Source organism: Balaenoptera borealis (assembly GCF_965194805.1).
Source record: "Balaenoptera borealis genome assembly, chromosome: 13".
Classification (NCBI taxonomy): domain Eukaryota; kingdom Metazoa; phylum Chordata; class Mammalia; order Artiodactyla; family Balaenopteridae; genus Balaenoptera; species Balaenoptera borealis.
This window is the reverse complement of record NC_138870.1, coordinates 77,778,520-77,793,732: the sequence shown is the minus strand read 5'-3', so window position 1 is coordinate 77,793,732 and position 15,213 is coordinate 77,778,520.

The following is a 15,213-nucleotide window of genomic DNA, read 5'->3' as shown; positions in this document are numbered from 1 at the left end:
GTAGAAATTTTGAGAAAAAGGTTATCTAAATATTAAGGCTTTAAATACACAAAGCAAAGATGGAATGTATTTTTAAAATTTAGGACCCTACAAATGTAATAAAGGGTTCCCTGAGAAGAACTAAAGTTACTCTATGGATAGGCTCTGCACAGTTTACTAATGAAGTATAGGGAACTGATGAAGCTCTAAGCTACATGTAGATAGGTTAGAATCTTTTGAGTAACATGTTCTTTGTAAATAGTCCCAAATCTACAATCTCCATAAATCAACTTCCCCTCTACACTCTGGCCTATGTCTGACACTGCACCATAGGAACATTTATTCTTTGTTACAAAGCTCACTTCTGAACCTCGGGCTAGCCTCAATATAAGGCAGACTTGCCCATCAGCCCCACTCTTCAGACCTTTCAGCATTTTACTGTATAAAGCTAAGCAAGAATGATTCAACTTAACAATCATCCATGACACAGGCATGTCTCAGTTCCCCGGTTCTTATACAGTAACTTTGTCTCCTCTCTTTTCTGTTTCTGGGCTCTGAGAAACATGATCTTCCCAGACATTTGATTATCTCCCATTAACATTTACATTTTTCATACATAAGGCTATACCATCCATCTAATTTTTACAGGAGGCAATGGAGTTTCCAAAAATGAAAAGTATTATTACAGTGTATTCTATATGTTGCTAAGATTATCATTGTACTTACTATTTGACTTATTTTTTTCCTGAAGAATTTTAAAGCCTTGTTTTATTACTTGCAACTCCATGTACGTACTGCATATTGCTTTTTATTGAAAGGATATGTACATTACAGAGAAATAAACAGAAAAATTTACATTGAAATTTCCTAAGCAGGTCGATGAGTTGACTACTATAGTTTTACTAACAAAACATGAGGCTACATACATATCACTGTAATTTGAGGGTCTGGCAATCCCCATATTGATGGATGGAAAGACTCATATACCATTGACTTAAAAACTCAAAGTCCATTCAAAATACAGAGTCTAGACGTAGCTCTTTGTTCCTTGACGCATGTGACTAGCATTTAGTTAATGTCAGTGTCTTGCTAATACTTTTGATGTAATCTCTTCCCCAGCATGATTAACTGTAATAGGGCTGCTGCTGAAAAGGTGTGCTTAATGTATTGTAAAGGGTCACAGATGGGGAGTATTAAGTCCAAGATGCCCAGCTAGCTAGACTATGAAAGATATAATCCGTATTTAATATCCTTTCCCATTAACGGTAACAATCACATGTAAGCGATTTCAGTTAAGAACTAATCTAAGGCAGTAACAAAGTTAGATGGCATCTCTAATTACAGAAGGTAGGGCCCCATTAGTTCCACCCACTACTGGCTGTTCACCAATGTTAGCAGAAATCAATGTGGGCTTTATGACAACAGGTAACTAAAGCAGATATTTGGTATATGGTTATTCAAGAAAAAAATTAAGAGGATCAAGTTTATTCCACACCTTCAGCCTATTTCTTTTGAAAAACATGACTTAAAAAATCATCTAACTTAATATGCACTCATGGGGTCTTTTATTTTTCTTCTTTTCTAAAATTAATGGACACTGACAGGGCAATTTACTTATTCAGCATAAGTGAAACCTCTTTCAAAATATGCCTTTTTCTGGATCATCTGATTTTGTTTAGTGGGGTTAATTAAATTTACTCTATTTCCATCTGACAGACTCTCTTCTTTGGATAGTACACTATAAAAATAACATAATGCACTTACTAATTTGCAACCAGACCAATTAACATGAACTCACAGTCTAAAAAATATGATTATACTTAAAGAAAACATAGCATAGTTAAGCTATATTGAAACTGTCAAGGTGCCCACAGCAGAAAAGTAGCCATGCTTGACTGTCTATCTTATCACTTCAGATTTAGTAGGAGTTTTCCATATGCGTTTGAGACTTTGTACCCACAGCCTCTGACAATTTTCCATTCCTTCTCCATATGGGATTATTAGCCCAGTACACGTTCATGACGGATTCATTCATTCAATCAGTTATTTATTACTCACTGTATCAGTCAATGTGCTAAGTGCTAGAGATACAGTTGTAAACAGAATAAACATAAACTCTAACCTTGTAATGCTAACCTTAATAATCTAGTATGGAGACAAGTTGTTCAACAAACACAAACACAAAAATGTATATAAATTGTCATGAATTTATATAAGAATAGTGCATATAAATGCCTAATCAGGACTTTCTGTTATAAAGTCAGCAGTGCACTGGTTTAAATTGGGTGAAATGGAGAAAGTCTTTTAAAAGGAGTGTACTGAATGTGGGGCATAAAGGATGAATAAGAGTTAAGCAGACAGGTAGGGGAATGTTCCAGACAGGAAAGAGCACGTGCAAGTTCCTGGGTGGTTATGAGCTTGGTGCTATAAGGAAACTGAAAAACGGTCTGAGTGAGTTAAAAAATTGCCTTTTGCATGATTAATCTTGGGGCACAAATTATAAACAGGTGGTAAAGGATAAGTGCACACATCTTGTCACAGAATTTAGCTTGCTCTGGCTTAACACTGAAGTCTTATTTCATAGTTTTAGCTGGATTTGTGCCCAAGACAGGCTCTTTTTCTCAGCCCCAGGCCTTGGGAAAGAACAATGCCCAATCTACCCACTACAGTCTGGATCCAAATGGATTGATTCCAACAGCAATTGCCTCACATTGAGCTTTTTGCTGTTTTATTATGAATCTCTTGCCCAGAAGCTCTTTAAGCACCCTCTCTCTGTCTCAGTCAAATTGGACCTACTGCTGGATTTCTAGTCGTTTTACCTCAAAAGAATGTCAAGACTCCCAAACCCTTTCTTCATTATCTTCTGCAGGCACTTTCTGCTTGCTGTTTCACCCATCTCTTCAACTCTGGAGACAAACAACTGCTAAGCTTTCCAACTCATTATTCCTTATGTCCTGTCAACCAAATATCTTACATCCCTAAAACCAGTTTGCAAAGATCACAGTTAAGACAGGTAAGTTTTTTTTAATAGCATCTCTTATGGTTCATGTATTATATAAAACACATTAAGATATAATGGAGAATAAAACAGACAAAGGTTTATAGTTAAGTAGTCAAATATATACATATATACAGATATAAATCATATATATACAGAAACATAATTACAAATTATAATAAATAAATATATAAAAACCTAAATTAAATTTAAACCTGAGAGATGGGTATCTGTCAATCTGACAAAGAATGGGAAAGGCAATCTTTTCAGAAAGAAATGAAAATGTATGTCAAGCCCTGGAATGAGGAAACACTATATAGTCAGTTAGGGCCAGAATATGTGTTGAGAAATAGACAATGGTGATGAATATAACCAAGGTATTGGGGTAAAGATGTTAATAGATAACGGATTTTTTTCAAACTTTTAGGCAATAAATCTTTGCTTCACAGACTCCTGTAAATGTTTATGAAATTTTGTTTAAAAAATACTGTGAGACAAATAGAAGCAAATTAACAGATGGCAATTAAAAGTATACATCAGCAAAGGCTGCATGGCATGGATTTCTTTGTGGGGCACCCTGTGGCTATAACACTTACTAATTTGTGATATTAAGGAATTTTTTTTCATTCCTTGATGTGTGACTCCTAATACATGCTTCCCCATATTTGTACTATTTATACAGGATGATGTTTTTCTGTTTTGTTTTGTTTTTAGGTATTACCTGGCATCAGGCAAACTGCAAATTCTTTTTTTAAAAAATTTTTATAGGGGTATAATTGATTTACAATGTTGTGTTAGTGTCAGGTGTGCAGGAAAGTGAATAAGTTACACATACACATATATCCACTCTTTTTTAGATTCTTTTCCCATATAGGCCATTACAGAGTATTGGGTAGAGTTCCCTGTGCTATACAGTAGGTCCTTATTCGTTCTCTATCTTATACATAGTAGTGTGTATGTGTCAATCCCAATCTTCTAATTTATCCCTCCCCCTCTCTTACCCCTCAGTAACCATAAGTTTATTTTCTACATCTGTACCTCTATTTCAGTTTTGTAGGTAAGTTTACTTGTTGCCTTCTTTTTAGATTACACATATAAGTGATATTGTATGATATTTGTCTTTCTCTGTCATGACTTAGTATGAGAATCTCTTGAGAACTGTGCATTCAGAATTTGCAGTTTAATGCCATTTGTAGCAAACTGCAAATTCTGAGTGCACAGTTCTCAAGACTCACTTCTGACAGCAACTACAAGTTTGGTGGGATTCCCAAAACTCACCTTCAAGTTGGACAATTCATTAGAAGGACTCACAGAACTCACTGAAAACTATTATACTCATGGTTATGGTTCATTACAGGGAAAGGATACAAACTAGAACCAGCCAAAGGAAGACATGCATAAGGCAGAGTCTAGGAATGCTCCCCACATGAAGCTTCTATTGTTCTCAGGACACTTTACTCTCCTAGCTTCAACATTTGACAACATGCAAAGAGTATTGTTAATCTGGGAAGCTCATTCAAGCTTTGGTGTCCAGAGTTTTTATTGAAGCTTCCTTACATAGGCATAATTGACTGATTGATTGCCCATGTGATTGGGCTCAGTCTTCAGCCATCCCTTTCCTCAGAGGTCAGGCCGATATCAGCTGGCCAGCGTGCTTCACCATGAGTCACCTCCTTAGCACAAACTATCACATGTGGGTAGAGGGGCAAATCATGAATAACAAAGACACTCCAATCACACAGGAAATTTCAAGGGTTTACAGACTGCCTCCCAAGAGCTAAGGACAAATGCTGGACCTCTTTGGGTGAGGCCAAGTTCTTTACTATACAAATATTTAGAGGTATTTCCAATACAACTGTACTGCTCCAGTAATGACCAGAAAATGATGCAATTTATGCTCTGAGTAATTTGTCAGGTTCAAGCATAGCAAAAAAGTACAAAATAATTGAGAGAGGAGAATAAGTATAGGTGTTTATATCCATCTATTGTTATGCTGTGATCAGTGAATAATTCCTACCCATCACCTTGTAATAACCAGCATTATTACAGTTGGGAAATAGGTCAGTCATATCATTTAACATATCAAAAGGTTTCCAATCATGAAAAACAAGTGGCCATGGTATTGAGTTGATTGTCATATACATGAAATGAAAACTAAAGCCCCAAGAGAAACCTTTGAAAATGCTGTGTAAGCATAACATTGTGGTTGGATTTTATATAAGTCAGGTAAGAAAAGTCCTGGGAAGTGTGGTTTCGGTAATAGGTATGGTAGATTTTCAGGGTTATAACCAACGCTGTATTACATAATTGAACAAACTAATTATGTGCTTCTTATCTGGCAGAAAGGAAGGGCAAGACTTTATATTTCTGTAACTAGAACATCTAGGAAGATGCTATTTGTGATGGTTAATTTTATGTTTTGACTTGACTTGCTCAGGTAGTTGGTTAAACATTATTTCTGGGTGTGTCTGTGAGGATGTCTCCGGATGCAATTAGCATTTTAATCGGTAGACTGAATAAAGCAGATTGCCCTCCCCTATGTAGGCTGACACCATTGAGGGCCTGAATAGAACAAAAAGGCAGAGTAAGGAAGAATTTGCTCTCTCTCAGCACTACTCTCTTTGAGCTGGGACTTTGGTCCTCTCCTGCCCTCAGACTGGAAGCACACCCCCAGCTCTCCTGGGTTTTCAGCTTGCCTACTGCAGATTGTGGGGACTTCTCAGCCTCCATAATTGTGTGTGCCAATTTCTTATAACAAATCTCTTTAAATCCCTCTATCTATCTATCTATCTACCTATCTATCTATCTCTATATAGATATATATCCTACTGGTTATGTTTCTCTGGAGAATACTAGCTAATACACTGCTCTAATTTCAACATATATGAAAACTCATCCTTTACAGTTAGCAATATTTTGATTTATGAATTACACTTGTATAAAGACTAAACTCAAAAATTTCTAATTCAGCTCTATCCAAGACAATAGGAAGAGAATTTCTAAACACCTTGGTCTTCAAAATGAATAAGCAGGAAGATGATACAGACAGAGAAATAAAGGCAACATTCACAGTTCAACATCTATGAGTAAGTCTTAAGTGAAATGAGATTGCAATTGATAATCAAAGGAAATAATTATGTCTTTTATGTCCTTTTAGATGGGAACTAAGAAGGACCCACAGGTGCATACTATATATCTGGCTCAGGTAGTAGAAGTGGCTCATTGAGGAAGAGAGATAAAACTTATCTAAACATTTGGTAGAAAATGTGGAAAAACACATACTTTAGGCTTTGCACACAGCAGGACGTAGGTGATAAAAAAGGTACTTCCTCCCTTTTTTTCTAATCATTATATTCTATCATCTCTTTTAGGTGTCTCTGAGAAGTCTTTCTTTATAAACACTAAAACACAAAACTGACACAAAAACAACAACAAATAGAAAATACTGTATTCTGAGTAGAAACTTGAAATCCCAGGAGATTGCACCCATGTACATAGCAAGTAATCTGCCTGTATTTGTTAGGTCTGTTTTGATTATGCTTAGTGGCATGTTAAGGACTGTGAAGCATAGGGAATAAAGAGATATTGATGGAGTCATTCGTTCAATCTATATTTATTCAGCATTTAGTAAGTGTAAGGCACTGTGATAGATACTGGGGATACAGCAATAAACAAGATGAAAGGAATCCCTGCCTTTGTCGGGTAGCTTATATTTTAGAAATAGAGATACGCAACATACACATCATTATGCAGATAATCAATTATAATTCTGATGTATCTGTGAAGGAGAATTGCAAGATGCTAAAGAATACTCCAGCAGAGGAATACAACTAAGAATGTGTGTGTGTGTGTGTGTGTCTGTGTGTGTGTGTGTGTGCGCTTCTGAATGTGCTTTGGGGGAAAGGAACAGTTAGGAAAGAATCCCCCAAGGAGGTAATACTGTGAGTCAAGACTAGGAAAATGAGTAGAAATCAACTAATAAAGAAGGAAGAGGTGGCAAGAGTAGCTGGTGGGCAGACCCTTGGTTGTACAGGGCCTCTATAGCTGTAACTCAGAAAGCAAGAGACATCAAGGCATGAAGTCAGGCTGCTAAGGTTGGTCTGGGCCAGATAATGCAGAACCTGATAATAATCTGGGTGTTTTGTGTTATCAATATATGGAAAGATGTTGAAGGGAAACCTGAGATGATCATGTTCTTAAAAGATCAATCTGCCTATAAGATAGAAAATGGCTAGGGCAGGATCAAAATGGGATACACGTAGGTCAGTTAGGAGTCTATATCACTATTGCATCATGCAATAAAGGTAGCTTGGACAGGAGTTGCAGAGTGGATGGGGAGAGCAGTAGACAATTTGGGAAATGTTTTAGGAACTGACATTGACAAACTTTAATAATTTACAATATAAATGTGAGAAGGGGGAGTGTCAAAAATGATCTCTACATTTCTTGTCTCCTGTTTTGGAACTTAACATTTTGAAGAAAAACAAGAATTGACTGTAATTTCTTTAAGATTCGCAAATCTCTGACATAGAAATTCGCCGCTTTATTTTGATATTTGTGAAGATGCCCTTTAGTAGAATTAGATAGACATACTTTTGGTAGATAGTATTCTGATCTTTCTAAGTGCTCCATCAGATTCTTTTCTTTAAAATGGGTCATGGGGAGTAATGGTTCCTTAGAGGAAAAAAAAAACATTAGAAAAGCAATGGTTAGGTGGCAGTGATAAAATGCGTTAGCGGAGCCTATACACTTGTCAGTTGTCAGTGACCTATATCATGGAGCCGTGCTACCATTTGTGACAGTTTCATTAGGCAAGTGAAGTTCAGAGTCGTCAGGAAGGCTAAACTCCCTTATCAGTCTTAAAAACTGGTCCAAAAATTTATCTTGGTGCATGTGCAGAAGAGAGCCTGAGACTGCTATCCTTAGAAAGTTCTGGTTGCAAAGTTGTTCCTGGGCTGGTGTCTAGCAACTTGACTGGCAAATAGCTCCCTACACTGACATAAAAATTTCCCTAAATGATAAGAGAGGCTCACTGTGCCTAAACTGTTCATATAAACAATATGGTTTACACTGAACACCTGCTTTCCTTTTGGGAGTCTGAAATTTTGGTACATGCTATGCAGAGGGTACACATGTGACCAGTCCCCAGTAAAATCCCGGGCACTGAGTGTCTAACAAGCTTCCCTAGTAGACAAAATTTCACACAGGTTGTTGGAAATTAAGGATGAGGAAAATTAAGCGCTTTGGATGAGGAAGTTAAGCGCTTGCATTCTTTGCGACTCCACTGGCAGACGGCTCTTGGTAGTTTGTGTCTGGTTTCCACTGAATTTCACCCCATGTGCCTTTTCCTTTTGCTGAATTTTGCTTTCTATCCTTTTACTGTAATAAATCTTGACTGTAATAAATCTTCATGAGTGTGACTATAGGTTGAGTCTTACAAGTCCTCATAGGGAAACATCAAACCTGGGGTGGTCTTGGGGACCCTTGACACAGTAAATTATTGGGGAAAATTATCTTGTTATTACCTAAGTTATTTCTATGAAGAGACATTGGGCATGAATTATCGATATATTAACTCATGAGAGTAATGATTTTGTCATGTAATTTTGGCAGAGATTATTTAGAAAAATTTCAAGTATAAAGGAGTATTTTAGTGTTAGTATATCTTAGTATACTTAGCATAAATTTGCCAGATTCACCTGAAGATGACAATACAAGACATCATAATTTTGCATGCGAACATCTTCAGTAGTATGAAAATAAAAAATCACTATCTTAAGTCCTACCTTGTTTTTATTAAAATTTCTTTGTTACTAGCATTTGTATTTTTGATGTTATATTTAGACCACAAAAGCTTTTCCATGAGAAGGCTCTAGTATTTAAAATGTTTTAAACACAAGGTTAAAACATCTCATGGAAATGATGGTGAAATGAACAAGATACAGGAAACTGCTGTAAGCATCTTCATTTTAAAAGCTAAGACGCTTTTAACATGCTACAGAAGATGGAATGGCATCAATAACATTATCGACCATAAGTGACCCCCCCAGATGTGAATTGTGATTGTGGAAATAGCAGTGTCCTTTCATTTAAGTAATTACTAAGCCTCTTAGAGCACCTGTGTGTGCAGGGTCCAAGATTCTTATTACCTTCTGAAGTCTTTATTAACCTGCACACATTTAGCATTCACTCTCTAATGCTCTGCCTTATCAAATTCTCATAAAATATCAATAACATGTCCTGAAGAAAGTTCTACTTTTTCTTTTTCCTCTGGAGTCATAACTGAGTTCTTTAATCTCTGGTTATTATACTTAGGTTGAAACACACCAGGCTGCTCCTTAAGTGTATTCCTCACCCCACCTCACCCATGCCCCATGATTGGATTGACTCTATGTGTGTGTGTATTTTCCTACTAAGAGTGACCTTGGGTAAGGATAAAGACTAACTGTGAATATCACTTTAAATTTCACCTCACATAAATTTTTAACTCATTCTTAAGCTTTCCTAAGTTTTGAAAATGAAAGCTAAATATTTATTAAGGGCGTATTACTTGCCTGGTACTATTTTAAATCTATTTAACGTACTAACTCCTTTAAATCTCACAGTAGCTTATGAGGTAGGTGCTACTATTATCTTCATTATATTGTTGGGGAATCAAGACACAGAGGTGTTAAGCCACTTGTCCAAGGTCACACAGCTACTCAGGGACAGAGCCAGGGGAGAGGGAGGCAATCTGGTCCCAAAGCCTGAGCTCTTAATTTTTGCCATTTACTGCCCCTGAGCATGCCTTTGTTTTTCATATTCACTGCCTCAGTCATGACTGACTCCTTCTAACCATGCTTTGTCCCTTTCTTCAGCTGTATGTTGGTCTACATTTTTGCCCTGATGTGACTTGTCCTATGCATACTTCATCCTATGATGCTCTTCTCTTATGCTCCCTCTTCTGGAAAAGCTTTCACAGTCTGATAGGCAGCCTGGGAAATGCTGTGCAGGCAGCACGGGGAAAAGTTTTGCCCATAGGGCTCAGGCTGGGAACAAAGTGTCAAAGATTCTTTCTGATTCCATTACTTACAACGATTTAGACTCTCTTTCCCTAGCGTGAAGAAGGGGAACTACCACAAAAATCTAGATTTCTAACATCAAACAATGTGGTTCTAGAAGAATTCTGACAGAACCGGACCCAGCTTTGCTTGCCTAGTGTTAAATCTATATTCAGACTTTAGAATGTGTCAGACAGTTTTAAATACAAGCCGTCAATTTTGAGTGGAAGGATTTAGAACATTTGCCCTTCCAGTGAAATCATGTAATCCTCATTAAAATGTTATCTTATGGTTCAAATGATTAGCAAGCATTATATTCTCTGAATCCAAGAAGCCTGAAATTTTGTAGATGAATAAAATTCCACCAACGACTACATGTTTTCTTAACAAAAATCTCCCCAGCTTATCAGTATGGTATTATTCTTTTTGTAGTTGTAGCCTTCTGGTTACTTCTCAGTCATTTCACACTTGCTCATTCCCAGCCTCCAGTTCTCAGTCTCAGAAATAAAATGTATTTCAAACCAAAGCACCAAGTGTTTATTGTACAGTGCCATCAACGTTCTCATTCTCTCTCTTTCTGTCTCTCTATATGTACATCTATAATGTGAACCTTATGGCAAATCGTCTTTAGGTTTTCAAGCAGAGTCTTTTCTTCTTGTAAATGGCAATTATTAAAAAAAAAACGACAATTATTTTTGAATTTTTTCTCTCCTTTTTCCCCAGCAGGTCTCAAAGTTTATTTTCTAAAATGTTAATCCTAAAGATAAATTAAAGAAAGCCTGACAGAAAGAAACAAATTTAAGCTAATAGTAAGACCACTAACCCTACACATTCTTCAGATAAATTAGTTTTTTAAAATGAAGTCCAGATTATGGCTATTTCTCAGTTGTTGTTCAAATATGGATTCTCTTGGAAATATTAAGAAAGATTTATACCTTACATTGTTGGCTTCAGATGTCATAAGGTTGAAGGATTACATGTAAAAACAAAATGGTGGAATCTGTATTTCATACAATTTTGTGATTCAGATTCCACTCACATTTACTGAATATCTATAATAACAAATAATTATATAGATAGGTGGTAAGAAGGTAAAATACTTAGAAAATATTACAGACAGATAGCTGGCTGGCTGGCTGGCTGGATTTAGTACTTGTTATATGTATATCAATGACTGTTGATTGTATTTCCAACTCTCATTTCTTACCCTGAGCCCTAGATTCATACAGGTATTTCCATTTGGATGGTTAAAAGGTGTCTCAAGCTTAACATGTCCAAAAAATTCTTTTTTTTTTAATTCTACTTGTTTATTTTCCTCCAGTCCCACCACCCTCCCAATTTACTTCTTCCCTAATAGTCCAGGTAACAGTTAGCAACACTATTCAACCCATTAGTTTCCCAGTTCAACACAATTTCTCAGTATCCAATTAATCAGAAAATCCTGTCAACTCTACCTCCAAAATGTATACCAAATCACACCATTTCTCACTATTTACATGGCCATACATTTAAATCCCTGGGCAATCTATAGTGGGACAAGATCATCCTAATTTGTTTCCCAGTTTCCACTCTCTCGCCTCCTACACCCAGTTCTAAAACAGCAGAAAATAGGATCTTAATACTTCAATCTTATTATGCCCCTGACTGAAATCCTTCAATGGTTTTCTACTGCAATCAGAATAAAATCCAAATTTCTTATTATCCTTCAATGTCTGGTCTCTGCTTACCTCTCCCATGTTATCTCTTACTTCTCATTGTCTTGCCCATCCTGCTCCAGGCAGACAATCTTGCAACACGCCAAGCTCTTTCTCCTAAGCCTTTCACTAGCTCTTCTTTACGCCAGAAAGCAGTTTCCCCAGACCTTTACCTGGCCAGCTTCTTTCCATCATCCACATCCCTATCTGAATGTTATCTACTCAGAGATGTCTTCTTTAACCATCCTAATTAAATTAGCTATCATCACCCCCTTTCCTTTACCCTGTTTTATTTTCATCAAATAACCTATTATCTGAAATTATCCTATTTATATATGTATTTATGTGTTTAATGTTTCTTCTGTCAATAAAATATAAGCTTCCTGAGGCAAGATCTGTCTGTTTGGGCTTCCCTGGTGGCTCAGTGGTTGAGAGTCTGCCTGCCAATGCAGGGGACACGGGTTCGAGCCCTGGTCTGGGAAGATCCCACATGTCGCGGAGCGACTAGGCCCGTGAGCCACAACTACTGAGCCTGCGCGTCTGGAGCCTGTGCTCCGCAACAAGAGAGGCCGCGATAGTGAGAGGCCCGCGCACCGCGATGAAGAGTGGCCCCCGCTTGCCGCAGCTGGAGAGAGCCCTCGCACAGAAACGAAGACCCAACACAGCCAAAAATAAATAAATAAATAAATAAATAAATAAATAAATAAATAAATAAATAAATAAATAAATAAATAAAGGAGTTCCTTTAAAAAAAAAAAACCTTTAAAAGATCTGTCTGTTTTATTTACTTCTGTGTTCCCAGTGCCTAGCATGGGGATTACTGCTTAGTAGGAGCTTGAATAATAATTGTTGAATGAATGAATGAATGAATGAATGAGTGAATAGATCATATCATATAATTTGCACAACCACCTTGTAAGATGAGTGGCACAGTCACTGAAATTTCAGGGCTGTAAAATTATCTCTCTAAAATCATATCTGGTTAAACCCAGGACTCTTGAGAATTTCTAGGTTCATACCTCTCAAAAGTTTCTCCACAGTGAGTAGACAGTTGGATTGATGTTCAAATTAAACTGTATCAATTGATACAGTCCTAACCTACCTTAAAAAGAGGTCAACTTTCCACATGCCTCAGAGATCAAACTACATGAGGACAAAGACTTGAAGATTTATTACTGCCAATGCAGAATAAGAACAACATGAGAACTGTAAGTTAACTGGACGTAATTTCAGTTGTGCTGTTCTCCAGAGCCCTTTCCTAAATGAGAAAATAAATGAGAAGAAAATGTAAGTGAAAAGGAGAAGACTTCATCTGGGACACACAGCAAGTGTAATCGAAAATGTAGGCAGATGCCAATCACTTCTGGAGAATTTCAGAGTCTGGAGACTATGGGCATTCAGGAAAGAAGTCATTAGTTGTTACTGCAAGAATAGAGAACTATGTTACGTAAGGGAAGGATGCTGTTACAGCTTTTGGATTCATACATGTTGCAGGTTATTCACTTCAGAAATTTTGATGAAACTTTATATCAATCTCTGAGTTAAAATCACAAAGAGGCATTCATTTAATTCACTATTTTAATGAATATCTGTGATCAAAATCTTGGCTTTAATTGATTTATTCCTATGGTTGTGAGAAAGCAAGGTTCTTGGTTCTCCTCATAATAATTGTTACTTGGTAGTATTACTCTGGTAAAGAAAGTAGGGACTTCATAAAGGAGAGGGTGATATGGCATGCCATAGACATCCAAAATCCCAATTCTGGTGAAAAACTGCATTTAAAGGTTAATGCTTAAGAAATCTTGATCACTATTAATAACTATTTACTCAGCACAAAATTTTGTGGAATGATTGAGGGTGCAAATAAATCTACAACACAATCTGTCAGGAATATTGTATTCTCTAACAAAAAAGCACACTATGTATGACTAACCTATTATTCATTCTTGCTTCCTGGTTTCTATCAGGAAATTCCTTTGGTGTGATGACATATCCAGGTACTTTATATCTCAATGAGCTGCCTGTCTGTTGTTATTTCTAAAGGTTTGTTGTTCAGTTTTTGTTAGGTCCCTGATGTTTTTAGCTTGTTACCTAGAGTCAGTTTCTGTTGTTTACAACTAAAGAACCCTAACTGATTTTTATACTAAGTCTTCCAGAGAGGTGTGGATTTAGTATTGAGGCTTCAGAATTAGAGCACACTTATTTTTTATCCATGGAGACCAATTTCACTTTAAAAAGTACTCAAAGATACAGAATAATGGAAAGATCTCTTCTGTATTTTTGTGCAGAAAATAAAGGCACATTAACCAAGAATCTTAGTATTATTAAAGATATAAATTAAGCACCTACAGTGAAACTTCCAGTATTCATTTTAAACTCCTGAAGTTGCCAAATGAATTCAAGAGCTTCCAGAAACCCCAAAAGTCCTGTAGAAGAACTTGGTTCTTTACATATCCATGAAAAAGAATGGGTAGAGAAAACAGCTATGGAAGCTTGAGGTGTAGCATTTCTTTCTCCTCACTTTCAACTAAAGAAGTTCCGCCTTTCTCCATGGGTCTGAGGACTCAGTGGGAAGCTTTCCAGTTGGGGGAGCAGCCAGATATTTGCTGCAAGAATGCATGATCCACTGCAAATACTGAAATTGGTGGGGCGTGTGGTGAGATGACATCTTCCCATGAGGCTGACATAAAAGAAAAACCTCAGCAGAGAAGGCTGGCCAGACGACATTGTAATGAGGGAAATACAGGCATTAGTTTCTGTTTACATTGGCTAAGTCAGGGTCAGAAGTTAATGTATTTGTTATGATTGCCCTTGTGGTAAGTGGGCAATAACTTCTGTCCCACATCTAGCTATTAGAGTAATTCAGTCCTTCGAGTAAGCTATAATGTAGAATAACCACTATCAGAGACCTTAAGTAAACATCAGGCATCTATCCATTTATAATCATTCAAAGACAGTTACTTACTATCTTGCCTTTGGGCACTTAGAATTCTTGATTCTTTTGACAATGGAAAGACCATAATTCTATGATTCCAATCTTGAGGACTGTAAGGAACTGAAGCCTCCCTTTGTATCATTTAGAACTTGGCAGGCAGCTGTGTTCATCTACACTGGGAATCACTTCCCTGGACCTTCTCTGATGCAGGTAATGGGCCTGTGTAATTAACATCTGGTGAACCAACCTTGATCCTCACTGTTGACAATGGCTTAGACCCACCATGCTCCTAATGAACCTTCTCCTATTTGCTTCATTACAGATACTGATAAGCAGTCTTTTACTCAACAACTCAAGTTCATGTCATAGCATTTTAATTATAAAATAATATATGTTAAGTAACAAATAGAGATTTGAGAACAAACACAACCCTAATATATTTTCTTTTTCCTTTGTCCCATTAGGTGCAACAAGTGCAAACGAATTATTCTGCTGCAATATTAAGACATTCAATTCTACTTTAGATATGAAATATTTGGGAAAAAATTCAATGAATCTTATATGTAT